The sequence below is a fragment of the Phyllobates terribilis genome, unplaced genomic scaffold, assembly GCF_046119375.1.
Source record: "Phyllobates terribilis strain yellow unplaced genomic scaffold, ASM4611937v1 Scaffold_4__5_contigs__length_816908805, whole genome shotgun sequence".
In the NCBI taxonomy this organism is placed as follows: Eukaryota; Metazoa; Chordata; class Amphibia; order Anura; family Dendrobatidae; genus Phyllobates; species Phyllobates terribilis.
This window is the reverse complement of record NW_027362764.1, coordinates 579931956-579954684: the sequence shown is the minus strand read 5'-3', so window position 1 is coordinate 579954684 and position 22729 is coordinate 579931956. Positions and strand designations below refer to the sequence as shown.

The 22729-nt window shown below is 44.4% G+C and overlaps 1 protein-coding gene across 1 annotated transcript in view; it reads right to left on the bottom strand.

Annotated features, from left to right (window-relative positions):
* Nucleotides 1–21880, bottom strand: part of YES1 (YES proto-oncogene 1, Src family tyrosine kinase) — a 66813-nt gene extending 44933 nt beyond the window's left edge. Inside the window, exon 1 of the mRNA XM_073679128.1 lies at nucleotides 21560–21880. The gene's annotated coding sequence lies outside the window, so the exon portion shown is untranslated. The remainder of the gene's footprint in view (nucleotides 1–21559) is intronic.
* Between the last annotated feature and the right edge of the window lie 849 nt (nucleotides 21881–22729).

Here is a 22729-nt window from a genome sequence, read left to right as displayed (position 1 = left end):
ACGTTGAGACATGTAATGACTGACACTTCTCATAATCACACAGCTCGGCAGGAAGATCAGAATCCAGTACAGTAGAAGTGAACTTTGATTACAAAAACATTTGCATCTACATCTTGTCCTATGAAAGTGCTGTGAGCTCTGCTGCAGAACTGTGCCTGATTTTAACCAACAGTACAGCAGAGTTGAATTTTGTCTCATTATAAACACAAAGAAAAAAAACCATTTGCAGTTGTCTTCTCACAGAGCTGTCAGTTCTGCTATAATGCCCCCCCCCCCCACCTCACACTGGCAGCTTTTGAGATGAAAGTTTAAGCACTGTGAGGGGACACCACAGATGTGCTTGTTTTGTGTGTAGTGGGACAAGGTTTAACTCTGCTAGTTACAATCAGGCACAGCTCTGCAGCAGAGCTGACAGCACAATGAGAGGTCCGTAAATGCCAATGTTAGTAATGAGACAAAGTTCACTTCTGCTGTACTGAGTTAGTTCTCACTGCAAGGCTGTTTGTGATTATGAGAGCAAAGTGTCAGTCATTTCATGTCCCACAAACGTAGTGTCTCCTTTTATTTAAAATAAGCTCTTAGTCCTGAACAGCTCATTTACATATAAGAATGTGGATTTCTCTGGAATAAGACATCAGATTGTGGTTATCGAGGTATTATTTTATTCAACTACCTATGATCTGCATGTCCATGTAAACAGATTAGTAGGATCTGCCCTTCTGACAGATGCCCTTAAAATATAGTGCCAAGTTCCAACTCATCCTGCAAAAACAAGCCCTCATACAGCTTTGTGGATGGGAAAAGTACACAAGAAGAATTTCATGATCTGCTTTGATGAAAAAAAAAATACACATAATACAGAAACATCACTTAGTCCTGAACACCCCAATAATTCGCTCTCAGGCTATGTGCACACAACATTTTAGACGTGTGAACCTGGCAAGTTTTTCAGGCAGAAGATGCTTTAAGACATGCTTCAGGACAAAAGTGACGCGCATCTCTTTGGTAATTTTTGGGACGTTTTTAGCCTGTGTTTTTTTTAAACTTGTATTGACTAAAATAGTGAGAGGCTTTCAAGCTGAAGTCACTTGAAGATTGGTCAAGTCACTTCTTTTAACTGCTCGGCGTCTTTGGAAACCTGAAGAAGTTAAAAGAAGCTGAGAAAACTGAGCATGTTAACAGCAAGTTGTTTTTACATTGCAATGCATATGTTCATTCTATTTAGTTTGTCTAGCACTTTTCCAGATGGCTTACGGAGCGCATCCACCTGAAAAAGATGTGTGCGCATACCCTTAGGGATTAAACATGCCTATTTGACCAATCTGACTATGAGTATTTATGGAGGAGCCAGGTGAGATGCCAAAACGACTTAAAATGTAATACAGGTTACAGTAGAAAGTAGTCCTAGATAAGCAAAAGTGTAAAACTAATGGCCCATTTAGACAGGCCGACCGCGGTCAACAAACAACCTCTGAACATCTACACGCAAGCCAATCGGCAGTCGTTTAGGAGAGGCCGACACTACTTCCATATGTATAGAAAGATCATTAATATGCTCTCGGCAGCACATATCCTGTTTACACAGGGCATATCCTGCTGAGAACAGGGATTTTTAAGCTTGCTTAACCACTTGTTGCCAGAGCCCGTTTTTGCCTTCGTGACCGGGCCAATTTTTTCAATTCTGACCACTGTCACTTTATGAAGTAATTACTCTGGAACGCTTCAAAGGATTCCCCTGATTCTGAGATTATTTTTTGTGACATATTGTACTTCATGATAGTGGTAAAAATTTCTTCGATATCACTTGCATTTATTTGTGAAAAAAAAATTTGAAATTTGGCGAAAATTTTGCAATTTTCAAACTTTGAATTTTCATGCCCTTAAATCAGAGAGATATGTCACACAAAATAGTTAATAAATAACATTTCCCACATGTCTACTTTACATCAGCACAATTTTGGAACCAAAATTTTTTTTTGTTAGGAAGCTATAAGGGTTAAAAGTTGACCAGCGACTTCTCATTTTTCCAGCAAAATTTACAAAACCATTTTTTTAGGGACCACATCTTATTTGAAGTGACTTTGAGGGGCCTTTATAACATAAAATACCCAAAAGTGACACCATTCTAAAAACTGCACCCCTCAAGGTGCTCAAAACCACATTCAAGAAGTTTATTAACCCTTCAGGTGTTTCACGGGAATTTTTGGAATGTGGAGGAAAACAATGAACATTTAACTTTTTTTTCACAAAAATGTTACTTTAGACCCAATTTTTTTTATTTTCACAAGGGTAACAGGAAAAAATGGACTGCACAATTTGTAGTGCAATTTCTCATGCGCGCGCTGATACCCCATATGTGAGGGAAAACCACTGTTTGGGCGCACTGCAGGGTTCGGAAGGGAAGGAGCGCCATTTGACTTTTTGAATGAAAAATTTGTTTGAATAATTAGCGGACGTCATGTTGTGTTTGGAGAGCTCCTGATGTGCCTAAACAGTGGAAACCCCCCACAAGTGACACCATTTTGGAAACTAGATCCCTTAGGGAACTTATCTAGATGTGTGGTGAGCACCTTACACCCCCAGGTGCTTCACAGAAGTTTATAATATTGAGCCGTAAAAATAAAATTCTCATTTTTCCCACAAAAAATGTTTTTCTTCCCCTAATTTTGCATTATCACAAGGATAACAGGAGAAATTGCACCATGAAATTTGTTGTGCAATTTCTCCTGAGTACGCCGATACCCCAATATGTCGGGGAAACCACTGCTTTGGTGTACGGCAGGGTTCGGAAGAGAAAGGAGCGCTATGTTGGCTGGGATAGGCAGCAGACACCATGTCACATTTGAAGAGTCGCTGACATGCCGAAACAGCAGAAACCCCCACAAGTGACCCCATTTTGTAAACTACACCTCTCAAGGAATTCATCTAGGGAAGTAGTGAGTATTTTTCAATTTTTAAATTTATACCATTGGGCAGTGAAGAAAACAATTATATTTTTACCACAAAAAATGTTTTACCCTCAGATTTTACATTTTCACACAGGGCAATGGGTAAAAATGGTGCCAAAATGTGTCACACAATTTCTTCTAAAAGTGGCAATACCCCATATGTGGCTGTATCGTACCCCTTAGCCATACGGCGAGATCTGGGAGGGACGGAGCGCTATTTGACAATTGGAGAACAAATTATTGTAGAATAGGCATTTGGATTTGGGAGCACAACATTTTCTGAATTTCTTTTGGGGGGCAAGGGCCATTTCGCTTTTCCAGAGCCTTTCTGCTACCAGTAACTTGGAAGTCCCTTATATTTTTAACAGATAACAGACCTGAGTGGGGACTAGCTTTTTTTGAGGACTGAGTTGAAGCTTTTATTGGGAAAATTTTACGTAACATTTATCCGGCGCTCGAGGCTGAGCACTTACATCGGGGTTTCCATCTAAATTTCCAAGTGATGTAATTCAGATGAAACCCCTGCGGGATCCATTCACTGTAATGAGGCAGCAGTTACTCTGGACTCCGTCTGGCCTCTGTTTAGTGGCGTCCTTTTTTTCAGAAGTGCACAAAACTGTGGCCAACCGCACTTTTATGCACGCCTAAAAAAACTGACACCGTGGGATCACAGGCCAGACGGCATCCACAGTGGCCTATATCTGCCTCATTACAGGGAATCTTCCGTCATGGGTTCCGTCTGAATCACGTATTTCAGAGATTTACATGGAAACTCTGGTGTAAGTGCTCAGCGCAGAGTGCAGGATAAATGTGAGCAGAGCCTTACTGCGATCTTTGGGAGACATAATAAACAAATCAGTAGCAGGTGAAGAATTGGTTTTATTTATTTTTTACGCCATTCATCGTGCGGTATAAGTGATGAGATTACTTTATTCTTCGGGTCGGTGCGATTACAGAGATACCAGATATATATCGGGTTTTTATGATTGACAGCTGTCACACACTAAAAGACGCTTTTTTTTGCAAAATCTATTTTTTTGCATCGCCATATTTTGAGAGCTGTAATTTTTCCATATTTCGGCCGACAGTCATGTGACGGCTTGTTTTTTGCGGGACGAGTTGACATTTTTATTGGTACGTGACATTTTTTGATCGCTTTCTATTCCGTTTTTTGGGAGGTAAAATTAACAAAAGCCAACAATTCAGGAATTGTTTTTTGAGGATTTTTTTTTATGCCGTTCTGCGTGGGGTAAAAGTGATAAGGCAGCATTATTCTTCAGGTCAGTACGTTTACAGCGATACTACACTTACTGTATATTTTTTTATGTTTTGGCGCTTTTACACAATAAAACAATTTTATAGAAAAATATTTTTTTGCATCGCTTTATTCTGAGAGCTATAACTTTTTTATTTTTCGGCTGATGGAGCTGTATGGCGGCTTTTTTTTGCGGAACAAGATGACGTTTTCAGCGGTACCACTTTTATTTCCATTTTGCTTTCTGATCGCATTTTTTTCCACTTTTTGTTTGGCGATATGATGAAAAAGCATAGTTTTTTGCTCCGTTTTTTTTAATTTTTATTACGGTGTGCACAGAAGGAGTTAATTAGTGTGACAGTTTTATAGATCGGGTTGTTTCGGACGCGGCGATACCAAATATGTGTACTTTTGTTTTTGTATAAATATACGGATTTATTGGTTTAATATTTTATTTATTTATTTTTTATTTATTTTGTGATTTTTTTTTAACAGTTTGAAAACATTTTTTTTGACTATTTTTTTTTTTTTTTTTACATTTTTACTTAGTCCCTGTATGGGACATTAATTTTTATTTTTCTAATCACTGTTCTCATGCAATGCAATAGACATGTATTGCATTGCATGAGAGCTCTGCTGACAGTTTTACACTGTCTCCTGCTAGACTTCAGCTGCAGGCTGAGTCTAGCAGGACACCATATATGGCAGATCCGGAGGCGGTCATGTGACCTCCGGCTGCCATAACAACGGCAGGTCCTGTAAGACATCAGGGGGCTGTTGGAGAGGTAAGTGGACGACCCCCTCTCCTCTCACTATCTTCTAAATGCCGCGATCACTATAGATCGCGGCATATAGAAGATAGCAAAGGGTTAACATCATTGGGACCTGATCCAATCCGGTCCCGATGATGTCCCGTCAGAGCTGTCTCTCTGCACCGCATCCGCACCGCTTGCAAGACCCTGGGGGTCCTGAGGGTTGCGGGACCACTGACCGTTCATAAACGTTGGCACAGCACAGAGCCCAGGCAGCGCCGACGTTTATGTACAGTGGGCGGTCTGGAAGCGTTTAAAAACAATTTCACTTGACAAACAAGCAGTTTGCTCATTTGTTCAGCAAATTCCAGCTTATTTAGACATATTCTGTTTTGTTTTTCTCCTTTTAAATTGCATTTTATCCAAATCCACTCACAAAACGTGTGTGTGTGTGTGTGTGTGTGTGTGTGTGTGTGTGTGTGTGTGTGTGTGTGTATATATATATATATCAAAAAGCCTGAACGCCCATTGTCTTCTTCAATCAGCCTGGAAAAGGAGGAAGGAAGTTATGGAATCTGTAAAGTTTCCCTAGGACTCCTTGTGCTCCTCTGCCTGTATTCTTTTACTGTTTTATAGACAGCGAGGTGATTCTAGTGGACAAGTACAAGAACGGTCATACAATATAGCGATATCTGTACTAATAGTGCTGAGCAGTAACAGGAGAGAAAAAAAAATGTGTGTGGAGTGTGGGGGCTGACAGCTCTACCTCGGATCCCGGTAAACCCCACATCAGTATTGTGATCAATGTAAACCATTGTTCAGACAAGGGGAGAATGTTCACTTTATTCCATCAACTGGGAACCCCAACATTATAGGGACACATGCCCCCTGTTCCAGTGATCATGCAGCCAGTCACAAACAAATTTAACAAACATCAAGTATGCTTTGGGGAGGTGACAGTAATGAAAATGTATGTCAGTTCACACAAAACCTGAAGAAAATGAAGCTCTTACTGCCCTCATCCCACAAAACAAGAATTATCCCTATTGTTATAGTCTAACATCTAATCCAATCTATTTTTAAGATGCAGCTCCTTCATCAGCATTCTGCCATCATTATATGTGCTAGAACTTTCCTTCGGTCACATCTCAACAGTACTGTGACTTTCATTGCCCAATAGCTGCCTGCCTTGAACTGAAAGTTCGTTTGACAGGCAGTAGAGCAGAGACACCATTACCTGCCCCCACTTCTTATAATCCATCTAGAGGTCTCTCTGACTAGAGACTGATTACACTTGACAACAGGCAGTAGAAAAAAAAAAGATTAGCACGGTGGCTCAGTGGTTAGCACTGCAGCCTTGCAGCGCTGGGGTCCTGGGTTCAAATCCCACCAAGGACAACATCTGCAAGGAGTTTGTATGTTCTCCCCGTGTTTGCGTGGGTTTCCTCCAGGTACTCCGGTTTCCACCCACACTCCAAACACATACTGATAAGCCTTTGTGTTGTCGAAGAAAAAAAGTGGACAGCACACAGACGTGTAAATGAAGCCTTAGGGTGTGTGCACATGGTCAAGAAACGCTGCGGATTGGAAGCAGCACACTTGCGCTGCGTGGAAACTGCGGCTTTTTACATTATAGGCAAAGTGGATGGGATTTCAAGAAATCCCATGCCCACTATGCGTCTCCGTACACCTGTGGATCACCCGTGGACATGGACATGCGGCGTGTCTTTCCAGACCGCAGAATGTCAATTTCTCTTGCAGAGTCGCTAGTCTTCGCAAGAGAAATCAGATCACTACAATGTATAGGATGCAGTGAATCCGCATGGTTCAATGAACACATGCGGATTCACCTGCGTGCAGCGCTTTGGACACAGCATAGAGTATGCTGCATTCAAAGCGCTGCCAATGCTGACAGTGTGCACATACCCTTAGACTGCTGCACATGCTTAAAACTGGACAGTTACCTGCAGATTACCATTACATGTAAAAAAAAAAAAATTGTCAGGTTCCCATTAAAGCACAGACATTTGTGAAAACACATTAATAGTAACCATAGTTGAAAGAAGAAAAGAAACCAAATCGAAAGAAACTGCTGTGTCCAAGCAAAGAACAAACAGACCCAGAGCGAAACAAAAGCACAAGGCAACAAAATAAACAAGGTGCAGCCAGAAATGTTTATCTGAAGGCGAAGTTCATGTTTAGAAACATGCTTTACTCCAGAGACAGAACAAGAAATCTGCCCTTAGTCTGGTTCATGTGGCTGTAGATGTAACATGTAAGCAGTCAGCATGGAAAGCAGGACCACAGCCAGCAGAAAACCATCAGGAACTCCACACCCTGCCGGGGAGAAGGATATCTTGTCCTGTTAGGGTATGTGCACACGATGCAGAAATGAAGCAGAAAATTTCTGCATCATTTCTGCATCTCCCTGGCAGAAAAAACGCATGCAGATTGTGCATGCGTTTTTCCTGCAGAATACATGCGGATCCACATGCAGATTGACATGCGTTTCCGCATGCAGATTGACAAGCGCTTTCCAGGCGATTTTAGCATCACCTGGAAAGTGCTTGACAACTAGGTCACACTATATAAATCCATGCAAACAGCATGGATTTATATAGTGTGACCCGAGAGAGTGTATATACTTACCTCCGATGGCCCTCGCTGTCCTGCTTTACAAAGTTCCCGGCTGCCGGCAACTTTGAATTGAAAGACCTGCCGACGTCAGCGTCACGTGACCCGTCACATGACTCTGACGTCACCGCAGGTCCTACAACTCACTGCAAGTGCCGGGAACCAAGCGGGAGCGCTGCGCGGGCCGACAGAAGGTAAGAATACATTTATTTTTTATTTTATTCTTTTTTTACAGCTTTTTTAATGGTACCTGGGTGTGGATGAGACTCTCCTCTCCTCCACACCCGGGTACCATCCGCATATTAGAACGCGCCAATAACGCAAGTACAAATGCTGTCTTGCGGAATTGGCGCGTTCTAATGCAAGTCAATGGCGGCGAAATCGCCGCGTTTCCGCAAAATTAATTGACATGCTGCGGATTTTTGACCGCAGCGTTAACGCTGCGGAAAAATCCGCATCATGGGCACAGCACATGCGGATTTCCATTGGGGAACATTGCTTCCCTTCTACCATGCGTTTTTCATGCGTTTCCGCGGCGTTTACGCAACTGCAAAAACGCCGCGGAAACGCATGAAATACGCATCGTGTGAACTCAGCCTTACTGCAGGAAGTCTACAGCTGACTAAATAGTCATACATACAGGGGCTATTTGTAGCCTGGTGAGTTCCTTCAAGGCTCCCACTTCCATGTCATATTAAATAAAACTATACCCACACTCCCCAGGAGACACCGTGATCAGAAATACAAGGGCTTCTCACTAAATTAGAAGATCATCAAAAAGTTTTGTGAAAACAAGAGAACCTAAATGTTTCTGCAGAACCCTCTTTTGATTCAGGCTCTCTCTTGGGGAATGTGGGTATATACAAGTGCTTCTCACTGAATTAGAATATCATCAAAAAGTAAATTTATTTCAGTTCTTTAATACAAAAGTGAAACTCATATTATAAAGAGTCATTACAAACAGAGTGATCTATTTCACGTGTTTATTTCTGTTAATGTTGATGACTATGGCTTACAGCCAATGAAAACACAAAAGTCATTATCTCAGTAAATTAGAATACTTTATAACAACAGCATTGAAAATGTTTATAAAATCCGAAATGTTGGCCTACTGAAATGTATGTTCAGTAAATGCACTCAATACTTAGTCGGGGCCCTATAGATTGTCTATGGGGTTAAGGTCAGGTGAGTTTGCTGACCAATCAAGTGGACCTACACCAGCAGATGACATGGCTCCCCAAACCATCACTGATTGTGGAAACTTCACACTAGACCTCCAGCAGCTTGGATTATGTGCCTCTCCACTCTTCCTCCAGACTCTGGGACCTTGATTTCCAAATGAAATGCAAAATTTACTTTCATCTGAAAACACCTTGGACCACTAAGCAACAGTCCAGGTAAGACACTTCTGGCATTGTCTATTGGTCATGAGTGGTTTGACACAAGGAATGCGACACTTGTAGCCCATGTCCTGGATACGTCTGTGTGTGGTGGCTCTTGAAGCAGTGACTCCAGCAGCAGTCCACTCCTTGTGAATCTCCCCCAAATTTTTGAATGGCCTTTTCTTAATCCTTTCAAGGCTGCGGTTATACCGGTTGCTTGTGCACCTTTTTCTACCACACTTTTTCCTTCCACTCAACTGTCTATTAATATGCTTGGATACAGCACTCTGAACAACCATCTTCTTTAGCAATGACCTTTTGTGGCTTACCCTTCTTGTGGCGTGTGTCAATGACTGCCTTCTGTCAAGTCAGCAGTCTTCCCCATGATGGTGGAGCCTACAGAAACAGACTAAGGGACCTTTTTAAATGCATCTGAAGCATTTGCAGGTGTTTTTTGTTAATTATTCTAATTTACTGAGATAATGACTTGTGTTTTCATTGGCTGTAAGCCATAATCATCAACATTAACAGAAATAAACACGTGAAATAGATCACTCTGTTTGTAATGACTCTATATAATATATGAGTTTCACTTTTGTATTAAAGAACTGAAATAAATTAACTTTTTGATGAATTTCTAATTCAGTGAGAAGCACTTATATTTACCCACATTCCCCAAGAGACAGCCTGAATCAAAAGAGGTTTCTGCAGAAACATTTAGGTTCTCTTGTTTTCACAAAAGGTACTGAGTTAGTCTAAATTAGTTGTGACAGTGTCAGTCTATTTCCCGTGCAGATATGAGCATATTGGCATAACATATTCCAGGGTAATTTGGGTCGTTTACTGCAAGTGCCGAACACATCCAAAATCTAAATTACATCCATCTGGTCTCCTACCTACACCCAACAGAGTAGCGGTCACTATGATCCTCCCTATCTGGAGCCCAACAGTGAGCTAACTGTAATAATAAAAAAATAATTGTGCCAATTACAGTTCCACTGTTAAAGGGAACCTGTCATTAAGATCAACTCCGCCATATATGTGCATGCAGGTCTTTTAAATGCAAATCAAAAGACACCTTTATATCCTCTGTTGCTCCATTCCCCATTAAATAGCATGAATTTATATGCAAATGAAGTATTAAGTGCCTTGGGTGTGACAGCAGTTAATAAGCCTCTACCTCCTTAGGATGTTTCCCTGCCCAGCACCAGCCTTTCTAGCTTGAAATGCTAATTACTCAGGAATGCAGCAACAGATAGAAGATAAAAAGGTGTTGATGGATTTATATTTCAAAGACCTGAAAACCCATGTATGTGGTTCGGAGGGGTTGATCTACTAACATTCCTTTTGAGCAGTTTGTTACAGTGTTGAGAAGTTATACCTTGTCCTAAAGCATGTCAATCAAGCCAGACAAGGGCGTGGCAAGTATCACATTTCAGAGCCTTCACCTGTATGTAAAGTGCTTGTTTGCAGTCTTTAAAATGTCTACTTTATACAGTATTATCAAAATTAGGCTTCCTTGGTAGCCCTTTTCCCTTGGATTTTTGGTGTGTCTTAAAAAATAATTATATTTTAGTAAGTGCATTTTTGGTTGTGTTTTTGTACTTTTTACATTACTATTCATGTGACTCACAGATCATATGATCTCAAGAATGGAGATCTATGGGAGAGAAATGCCCTAAACACAAGTGAAAAAGGCACTAACAAAAAAACAAACAAAAAAAATGTACGCAGTGTATGAATTTCTACGGCCAAAGTATTTTTTTTGCTGCAGAAAAAAACTAGACATTAAAAACACAGTTCAAAAAAATGCTTTACGTAAAGACAACTTTAGGCCTCTGTGTTAGCCAGTAATGGAGCTGACCTGGTGGTTCAGGGCCAAATTAATGCTCCAGTCCATGCTAAATAATGATGTGGGGTGATCAACAGGTAAATACAACTGAAAAGTCAGCTTTTGTTCCTGGCTGGCAAAGCTCCCAGCCACATCCACACTTTTCAGCAGCAAATGTCCCATCTATATTCTTAATATTCTACTCTGACATACATGAACCATCTGTTTCCTCTATCACCATATGTAGACCAGTTTGCTCCAAATAATCAAACACAAGTCATCTCTGGGAATTAAATAGATAAGAACCATGTTCCTGGCATAAAAACCTGATAAAAATAGTATACCAATAAAACCGGAAAACCATTAATAAGCTGCTCGTGTATCCCCACACCGCCACACCAACCGGGCCAGACCGAGCAGCAATGTGTGGAGATGAATGGATGAGCACATCACAACACTTCCCAGGCAGAAAGCGATTGAGACAACCACATAATGAAAAGGAAAATATAACACTGAAGGAGAACATCATTCCTGGATTTCATTTTTAATTATAGTAATTCTAACAACTGCATTAATACAATTATTAAATTCTAAACTAATTAGCAAAATATAAGTTTGCCAAGTAGTCACCATTCATAGTCGTACAAGTTATTCTCTGTTCATAATGGAAGCCATGGGCTCAGAGCAGTGGCATCTAATCAACTCCAGCAACTTTCAATGGGAATTTGGGGGGTGGTCTTTTGATATAATGTAAAGCCCCCGTCTCACATAGCGATATCGCTAGCGATATCGCTGCTGAGTCACGGTTTTGGTGACTCACCAGCGACCTCACCAGCGATGTCGCTGTGTGTGACACTTTGCAACGATCAGGCCCCTGCTGTGAGGTCGCTGATCGTTGCAAAGTGTCCTGGACCATTCTTTGGTCGTTGGCCAGCACACATCGCTGTGTGTGACCAGCGGGACCAACGATCTAGCTGGTAACTATGGTAAACATCGGGTTACTAGGGGCACGCGCGCACTTAGTAACCCGCTGTTTACCATGGATACCACTCTGCTACGGTGCGCGGAGGCTCCCGGCGCACCGTAGCAGAGTGGTATCCATGGTAAACAGAGGGTTACTAGGGGCACACGCGCACTTAGTAACCCGATGTTTACCATAGTTACCAGCCTGCTCCTGCTTGTAGCAGGCTGGTAACGGGAGCAGGACATCGTGGAACGATTCTTTCCACGATATCGCTGCTCCCCTGATCGCTGGTGAGCCTGCCTGTTTGACAGCTCACCAGCGATGTATTAGCGATGCAGCAACGATCCCTGACAGGTCGTATCGTTGTCGGGATCGCTGCTGCATCGCTTAGTGTGACGGGGCCCTTAGTCCTTACTATTGTCCCATGAAAGTCAAACTGCTCTCTTCTTTACGAACTGAACAATACCCAGCTGAACGTCCATCACGTACCTGTCAAGTGTCTTTTTCCTGAAGGAGCTAGTCAATAGTGTTTTATGTCTCACAATCAGGATAGAGGTGTATCACCAAGAAATATTTTCTCATAAAGAACTCACTTCAAAGATTTAGTTCTAAAACAATAACCTGGCAGTGAAATGTGAGACGTCAGGAATGTGATGGATATGGATGTGGTGGATGCACCTGTGTATGCCCCAAGTGATGTCTGGTCTAGTATAACCACATCCATCAAACACTAAACAGGTGGCCTGAGACAAGAAGTAGCCCAACAGCAGGGTTCAGATCTACTACAACTATGCCACGCCATGCTGACCAACATGTCCTCCGCTAACTCTGTTGTGTGGCAATATGGTACAGCAAGATGTACATAGGCGGATTTCACACTGTGGACTTTTCGGAAAGCCTTACATGTAAGGGTAAATATGCACAGGTCGGATTTGCGGCAGAAATCTTCTATAACTAAATAAAATGTGCTCATCTAAGCAGTCTCCTCTTCTTCCACTGAGGTCCTCTGCTGGTCTCTGTAGACCCCCCAATGATGACACAGTGACACATGGAAACGCCACAGCAGTCAAGTATCTATAGGACAAGTAATTGCCGAAAGCCAAGGTACAGGGATCAGTGGAGACCAGGCACGTGTCTCAAAGAAAGCAGCTATATTCACACGTTGCGATTTTGTTGCATTTTTTTCCACAGGCAAAACCTGCTCTCTTGGCATTAAAGAAGCAGTTTCAAAAAAGCAGGTTTTTACATTATTGTCTCATGTGCATGCTGATAAAGTTTAGGCCCCCCCAAAAATGATGTAACTTAGATTTTTGCACCAAAACCTGATACCTGCATTTTTTTCACTTACCCATGGCTTTCTATGGGTGAAAAAAACTGCAAAAAACGTTGAAAGAAGTGACATGCTGTAGTTTACAAAAATGCAGCAGTTTGACAAATCAGTCAGGAAAAAAAACAAAAAACAATGTGTGCATGAGATTTCTGAAATCTCATAGCTTTTGCTGGTACTGTAAAAAGCAGCTTAAAATTTGCATAAAAAACGCAGCAAAGATGCAACGTGTGAACATGGCCTTCACTCATGACAAACTCAAATCTGACTCGCAGTGTTATTATATATGGCTCACAAGGTAATATCCAATCTCTACAAGAGCTAGCCCGCTCCAATAGACAGCGCATGCTAATAATACAAATTCATACCCAACGTCCCGCTACTCACAATCTGCCACCACGGCCACATGATTGACACGGGAAGCACCTCACCTCCAACACCTCACGTCGCTCCCTTGATGATGAGGCACTGTGAGCACTGCCATCCCCAAAACATGTTTTAACCCCAGAGCGACACACCAGGACTGCAGCGGCAGCTGGAGCTTTACAGCAGGCACCTAAAGCCACAGTGCAGGTGCGGGGTACCAAGAAGAGCAAAGGCAAAAAGGCTGCGATCAAGAAACAGGTGGAGGAGGACAGCAAGGAGGGCGACCATCACTTCTCACTGCTGGACCTGGGGGTGCAGAAAGATTGCTGGGTAAGCTTCAACAGACAGCAGAGTCTCAGCACCGAGGACGTGGCCAAAAGTCATTGTAAGTAATCTGGGGGCACTGAGAATTTACCATGAATATGATGCAGCCTATGTGGTTGTACGGGACAAATAGCTGCAGCAGACGAGCAGATGTCATTGCTGCCACATGTACAGGTAGTGCCCACTTACACCACTCCCAATACATGTCTAGCTGCCAGCACAACAATGGCCATTGTGATAAACAGCCTCTGAAAATACTGCAGCTGATCAGACAAGCCTCATTCTCTTCTTGGTTAGGGGGCCTCAGGTGTCTTTGTCCGGGGGGCTGATCCTGTGATCAGAAATCCACTGATCTCCTCTCTGCAGAAGGTTACATTCTTGTATATTATTTTATCAGGATTACATTTGTTCACATTTACAGCACATTTTGTATTTGAATCCATTCTTTACATTTATTGTATATTTATTTGTAGACCTTTTTTTAAATAAATATCAAGGTTGGCCCAGACTTTGAGTTTTAAAGCTTGCCATCCCTGAATCTAACCCATTGAAGACGTCCACGCTCAATCTGCATCTGATGTTTTCATAAGGTGGACGTAAATATCTGCACTTACTTTAGAAGAGCTGGCCTAACAATGTTTTATATACGAGGCCACTGATTTCAATGGAATGGGAGCTTGATCTTAGGCTTTGTGCCCACGATACACAAATGCAGCATATTTTTTCCACTTCTCCCTGGCAGGAAAAACGCATGCGGATTTTACATGCGTTTTTCCCGCCAGGTAGAAGCGTTTGTCAAGCGTTTTTGCATGCGGGTTATCAAGCGCTTTTCCAAGCGATTTTAGTATCACTTGGAACAGTGCTTGACAACTTGATCACACTATATAAATCCATGCAACCGGCATGAATTTATAGTAGTGTGACTAAGTTAATTAAAAGAAAAAAAAAAAAGAATAAGAATGGTAAAAAATAAAAATTATACTCACCTTCTGATGTCCTCCCGGTGTTTTCTCCGCTCCGTCTGGTGCCTTGGGCGGCTCGCGGTGTTGTGTAGGACCTGCGGTGACGTCATTGAGTCATGTCTCAGGTCACATGACTCAATGACGTCATGGCAGGTCCTTCACAACACGGCGACCCATACAGCAGACCAGACGGAGCAGAGAAAACACCGGGAGGACATCGGAAGGGGAGTATAATCTTTATTTTTTAGTTTAAATTCTTTTTTTAACAGGTACCATGGTACCCAGGTCTGGATGAGAGTCTCTTCTCCTCCAGACCTGGGTACCATCCGCACATTGAACCGTGTGATATCCGCATGTGCAGATGTAGTGATGCGGATGTCACGCGGTCAAATGCAAGTCAATGGTTGCGATTACGCTGCGTGTCCGCAAAATTAATGGACATGCTGCGTATTTTTCCGCAATGATAATCCGCAGCGGAAATCACCGCTGCATGTGCACAGCACATGCGGATTATTATTGGGAACCATGGGGCACGCATTACCAAGCGTTTTTTAAGCGTTTTCGCTGCGAAAATTCCGCGGCAAAAACGAATAGTGGACACACAGCCTTAGAAGATCCTTCCTGTAGGAGTGCAGTGTCCCAAAACTCTTTAACCAAGACATGCTGGATGTTTTATCAGCTTAAATTAAAAGGGAATAAATGAAATACTTCCAGTCTTATTTTAAGGGTGTATTTAGATATGAATAATAAAAAGGACAAGTGACAGGATCACTGAATTCATCACTTCACCACATTTACGGCAATACTTTGATAGAAACCTTTAGCCACTTTTCTCTGTGTAAGTTTGATGGATGAGATTTTTGTAGGTCATCAGGAGAGGATTCAAGCCCTGTAAACAGCGCCCATTACCCCATTAGCTTCAGCTAAGTATATATATCTTAGTGCCAACCCCAAACCTATAAGCGTGGGTTTACAGGATGTGAGGTTTCACATTGACACAAGTCACAGTTGTACCTCAGTGTCACCAACATGGTCATCCTGCCACCTTCAATCATTCAGTAAGACAGAGAAGAAAGAAGCCACTGAGTCCTTCCAAACAGTTGTTCTCAGCCATCATCAGACAGGACAGCAGTGCGTTTGTATGAAGGGATGCGAGAGGAGGGAGGGGGGCCTGTGAATGAAATCCTTTCCTCCTCCTTCTCTATGACTATTCATGTGGAAGAGGGTCAAAAGCAGGATTACAGGATTTATTTCCTCTTCCAACAAGCAATGTTATTAACCTCTTGAGACATTAGCAAAACCGCAGGTAACATGAGGTTCTATAGCTTTAGAGAAATATGGCTGAAATATTAGAGCATGTGCACCATTACTAGTGCAGCGCACTATTACTAGTGCAGTGAACTAATTAATTGGTTTTCCAGCCAAATCAATCTACAAATAGTTGAGCGATAAATAGTAAGTTAGATTTCTATGAGGCACTTTAGCCTGATCCTATGGTAGCCGCTCCATGTCCGGTACGGCCTCTCAATCACAGTGATGATTTCAGCATGTACAATGCGTGAATATTGCAGCCTGTGTTGTGCCATTACTGCTGCCACCATGTAAACCAGTGCAGTATTTTAGTGGTGAACGTGGGTCATCTTGCCACTGATAAACACTTAGCGATTCCTCTGCAGCCGTGGACACAAGCGAGCAGCTTCTGTTTTCAAATTGACTCTTAAAACTTAATTGTCTGTTTTTAACAGCCTCACGTTTTTCTGTTGATTGTTGAACAAAAGATCAATTATTAACATCCAACATGAAAACCACAGCGTCCTGCATGGCTGCATAGCTTTGCTACCATGTCTATGTAGTAAGGAAACAATAGGGCTGATTTACTCAGTTACAGGCGCCTCAGATCCCCAAATCACAACTCCCTTGGCGTGAATGACAGCCTCCATGCACTCCTGGTCATGGTAGCACTGCCAGCACTTTGCATACATGTGTAAGATTTTCAAAGGTCCTGCTATGACCAGAAGTGTATAGAAGCGGTCAATCATGCCAGGGTAGGTGTCATTACAGCATCCGGGGCAGTACTAGTTTGGGGGAGAGACGACCTGCTGGACTTGTCCTGCTTCAATAGCATAGGCAATAATAGTACGTCACATAAATTACCCTTTCAGACCATAAGAATCGGCATGTATACCACTATAGTAGAGGTTGGGGACAATTTGGTTTCCTTTAACCCCTTTCCGACGTGGTCAATAATAGTACGCACCAGGTCGGAAAGGCCGGTTCAGTGGGGGATCCGGCGCTGAGCCCAAGCTGAACCGGGCACATGTCAGCTGATTTATACAGCTGACATGTGCCAGCAACAGCCGCGGGTGGAATCGCGAGCCACTCGCGGCTGTTAACCAGTTAAATGCCGCTGTCAATCTTGACAGGGGCATTTAACTCGCGAGTTCTAGGCCCCGCTCATCGGTGACCCGTCATGTGATTCCGGGTTACCGATGGGTTGTCATGACAACCCAGGGTCATGTCTCGATTGCTATGAGCGCCACCCAGTGGTCGGCGCTCATAGCAAGTTAGCAGTTCTACTACATAGAGGCGATCTGCTCATCGCCTCTATGTGGCAGAGGTGATCGAACAGCTGCTGATTCTAGTTTCCTATGGAGACTATAGAAGCAAGCAAAAAGTAAAAAAAAAGTTTTAAAAATATTAAAAAAAAATATATAAAAAAGAGTTAAAATCACCCACCTTCTGCCCCATTCAAAATCAAATAAAAAAATACACCCCACATACACATATTTGGTATCGCCGCGTTCAGAATCGCCCGATCAATATAAAAAAAGAATTAATCAGATCGGTAAACGGCGTAGTGAGAAAAAAAATTCCAGAATTACGTTTTTGTGATCGCCACAACATTGCAATAAAGGGTGATCAAAACAATGGATCTACCCCAAAATGGTATCAATAAAAAAAGTCAGCCCAGCGTGCAAAAAATAAGCCCTCACCCGGCCCCAAATCACAGAAAATGAAGGCTTTTTTTTTTTTTTAAAGCAAACTTTGAAAAAAAAATTTCACCACATAAATAAAAAAAGAACCTATATATGGTTGGTGTCTACGAACTCATAATGACCAGGAGAATCATAATGGCAGGTCAGTTTTAGCATTCAGTGAACGTGGGAACCCCCCCCCCCCCCACAAAAAAAAAAACAACGTGAAAATGCAATTTTTTGGGTCATTTCACTGCACTTTGAATTTTTTTCCCGTTTTCCAGTACACAATACGGTAAAACCAGTGCTGGCGTTGAGGCTATGTGCCCAAGATGCAGAAATGCTCAGGATTTTTTCCTGAGCGTTTCTGCATCTCCCTGGCAGAAAAAAACGCATGCGGATTGTACATGCGTTTTTCTGCCAGGGACATGCGGAAATGAAGCGTTCTTCACATGCATTTCCGCATGCGGATTGACAAGCGCTTTCCAAGAGATTAGCATCACTTGGAAAGTGCTTGTGACAACTAGGTCACACTATATAAATCCATGCAAACGGCATGGATTTATACAGTGTGACCCGAGAGAGTGGTTAAAAATAAAACGTATACTTACCTTCCGATGGCCCACGAGACTTGCAGCGCTCCTGCGCTGGCTGCCGTCAGATCGCGGTACTGAAAAGACCTGCCGTCACATGACTGTGACGTCACCGCAGGTCCTTCAGTCCTGCGCGATTGCCGGCAGCCAGCACAGGGAAGGAGTCCGGGGGCCGTCGAAAGGTGAATATGATCTTTATTTTTTATTTTATTCTTTTTTTTTTATGGTACCTGGGTGTGGAGGAGACTCTCCTCCCCTCTACACCCGGGTACCGTCCGCACATTAGAACGCGCCAATTACGCAAGTACAGATGCAGTCTTGCGGAATTGGCACGTTCTAATGCACGTCAATGGAGGCGAAAACACAGCGCTTCCGCAAAATAATTGGTAGTGCTGCGTTTTTTTCCGCAATGATAATCCGCAGCGGAAATTTCCGCAGCATGTGCACAGCACATGCGGATTATCATTGGGGAACATTGCTGCCCTTCTACCATGCGTGTTTAATGCGTTTCCGCAGATGCAAAAACACTGCGGAAACGCATTAAAAACGCATCGTGGGCACACAGCCTTAAAAGTACAACTCGTCCCGCAAAAAGTATGGCCATATTGAACAAAAAATAAAAAAGTCCTGGCTCTGGAAAGAAGGGGAGCAAAAAAAGAAACCGCGAAAAGCTCCGGTCATGAAGGGGTTAAGGCAGGGCTGTGTAGTCGGTAAGCCAAACCACCGACTCCTCAATTTCCCTAACTTCCAACTCCACAGCCCGGCCTCATTACTGAGCGTGTACATTACGTGTAGCACAGATTCATCTCAACTAAAACCCAAGATCCTTAGATCAGGAACAGAACAGATATACAAAGGACATTTCATAACTTTCTCAAATTCTTATGAAAACATTTACAGCACATCCTGCATTGTACTACTGTACCCAATGTATTATATATTTTCGGAGTCGGTCCATTTTACACCGACTCTACAGTTCTGCTTTAAGGATGCTCCAAATTTATCAAACAGCATTAACCATTATGACAAACATGGCATGTTTTAGGACTGTCTAATCTCAGGGTACCCTAATTAGAGTCTATTTTTTTGCACGTTTGAGCATATTTATCAGTATTATCTAGTTATTAGACAATACTGATAAATATGCTCCAATACGCAAATAAAAAACACAGTTGACCTAGGTTCACAAGTCGTGGCTGTTTGCAGGTCTATTGACCCAAACTAACAGCATTGTAGATCCCTATGAGCTGGGAACGAACCATACATAGGAAACCCGTGCTTGAGCCGATAGTGACGTGCGCATGCAGAAGAATCTTGGCAGAAGTTTCTGGGACACATGTGAACATGCTATAATGTAGCTCTGGACAGGAAACAGGATTTTGTCAAGAATGGGATCAGTTCTAAGAGCTTCCTATGCCTTCAACAGGAACTTGCACACAAACAGCCAGTCAGCAGCGAGGCTACAGCAACTAACCAAGTTTTCCTGTGTCAGGATCTACAGTCAGATCAGCACAGAGAACGATTTGATCGTGGCCCTGCATTGCCGGATACTGCCAGGAATTCAGGACCGGAACTGAATCCTGGACACTTATCCGCCATAGTTTGAAAAGACGTTACAGAAAGATCTGATCAATACCTAGATAACAAATAAAGGATTTACATTCTCTTGATTCAAAGCTGTTGGACAACCTCTAATACTGATGGCCTATGCATTGCATAGGTCATCGATGTCACAATGAGGGGGGTCCGATCAGATGTTAGCAGACTGTGGCCGAATGTAAATTGTGTATGGAGCGGAAGAGCACAGAGCAGTATACTTTAATGACCTCTGCCGAAAACCGCAGCTCAGCTACTCCTCTAATGATCAGGGCCGTCAACAACCTCTTAGACATTAGTGATTCCGGGATCTCCCATCTCTAGTATCCTGCACCCTCATATGTGCATTTCATGGGAGCCTCAGGATGATGTATGCCATATGTGACAGTTTACGACTGGCACACACCAACAGGGAGTGGGAGCAATGGGAATTACAGAGCAGTTGTCCTTGGTGCAAAAGTAGTTGAGTTGGAAAATCTGAAAAGACAAAGCACTAGGTGTTTTTTTTTTTTTTTTAAAACCCTAAGAAGTGATGTTGCTATCGAAGAAGATCCGCAGCCGCACACACGTGCCAGACTTCTGGCTGGTGCCCTGACCTCCAGGTGAGCGTCACTTTGAGCTGTATTGGCCCGAACATGACTAATATCGGCTGCCCGACCCACCAGTGTTATCAGCTGTAGGTCGATGGTCTACAATTCATCAAGGGCCCTGCCACAAGCGGTGTGATGCCATCACTGCGCCACCATTCTGCGTAGAGGGGCGAAGAGGACGCTCTCGTTTGGATGAGTGTGTGAACTGCTTGGTGATGGCACAGAGGTGGCATTATTACATCTGGCAGGGGCATTAGTACTGGGCTAGGGGTGCCACATGTGACACCACTGAAAGAAGCCCACTAACGTCTTAAGGGCAAGTGCCAGTGCACCTTGGCAATCAGGAAAGGAGGCAGTGGTTCCCTCACATCAGGCTGTAGCTGTAGGCAGGGCCATGGAACTATACATTGTGTTGTGAAGACGCCTGTCTAGCAGCTGCTGGCACAGGGTCTCCGGCACGGGGCGGCCTGGCACAGCCGAGTTGTGGGGAAGTTCTGTCTCCGGCCAGCAGCCATCCTGTGCGTCAGCGGCCGCAGCGTCGCCGGGAGGCTGTATCCGGGAGCAGGCAGGAGAGCGGGGACTGTGGGACGCGGGGCCTAGAGTCGGAATTTCCCAGCACAGTAACACGGAGGACATTACACGCTCCATAGGGCCAGGAGGCGGCCGGGGACAGGAGCGGGGTGAGGGAGGAGGCGGCCGGGGACAGGAGCGGGGTGAGGGAGGAGGCGGCCGGGGACAGGAGCGGGGTGAGGGAGGAGGCGGCCGGGGACAGGCGCGGGGTGAGGGAGGAGACGGCCGGGGACAGGAGCGGGGTGAGGGAGGAGGCGGCCGGGGACAGGCGCGGGGTGAGGGAGGAGGCGGCCGGGGACAGGCGCGGGGTGAGGGAGGAGACGGCCGGGGACAGGCGCGGGGTGAGGGAGGAGACGGCCGGGGACAGGCGCGGGGTGAGGGAGGAGACGGCCGGGGACAGGCGCGGGGTGAGGGAGGAGACGGCCGGGGACAGGCGCGGGGTGAGGGAGGAGACGGCCGGGGACAGGCGCCGGCTCTGCGCTGCTCTTACCTGGATGTCCTCCGAGCCCAGGCCTCACATAAGTTACTTGCTCCTCCTAGGGCTGATGCCGGGACACGTCCGTCTCACTCTCTGGGAGACACGGCGGCCATGCTCAGCGGAGGTCCGGCGGTAATCACTCCATGTCGGTAATGCAGCCCGGGGCCGTGCACTTTGCTCTCTCCCCACCCGGCAGGCTGACACATCCAGGGTCCGGTCCTGTGATTTCTCCCACCCTCCGAACAGTCCAGGGGGCGGGGAGGAGGCGGAGACTCAGGAGGTGGATGCGGACTGGCTGCAGTGGCTGCGAAGCGCAGTACAGCACAGGATGGCCGCTGCCGGCGGTGGTTGGTGAGAGCGCTGAGGAGCCGCCTCCTGTGTATGGGCCGCACTCTGAGAGAGGAGGTAGGGGGAATGCCGGAGAGAAAGCGTGTGCCCAACATGGCTGCCTGCGGAGGTGGTTACCTCAGGGAGCGGCATGGGCAGCTCAGCCTCAGCCCTCACCGGTCTCCTGCCCAACCCGGGGGCCACACAACACAGGACGGAGCGTGACAGGATGTATGGTGTACAGGGACAGCGTATATAGTATATACAGGGACAGTGTATACACACAGGGACAGTATATACAGTAACAGTATATACACACAGGGACAGTATATACACATAGGGACAGCCTATACAGTGTGTACACAGGGACAGCCTATACAGTATATTCACACAGGGACAGCGTATACAGTATATTCACACAGGGACAGCGTATACAGTGCTATAGAGCAACATAGACAGGCGCCATAGACATAGCGCCATTGATTCCATGGTGCTGTACATAAGAAGGGGTTACATACCAAGTAAAAATATCACTTACAGTAAACAAACTAACAATGATAGACTGGTACGGAGGGAAGAGGGCCCTGCCCTTGTGGGCTTACATTCTACAGGAGTGGGGAGGAGACAGTAGGTTGGGGGTTGCAGCAGCTTCGGTGTTGTTGAGGCAGCAGGGTCATTGCAGGCTGTAGGCTTTCTTGAAGAGCTGGGTTTTCAGGTTCCGTCTGAAGGATCCGGATGTGGTGGATAATCGGACTTGTTGAGGCACAGAATTCCAGAGGATGGGGGATATTCGGGAGAAATCTTGGAGGCGATTGGGTGAGGAATGGATAAGTGTGGAGGAGAGAAGGAGGTCTT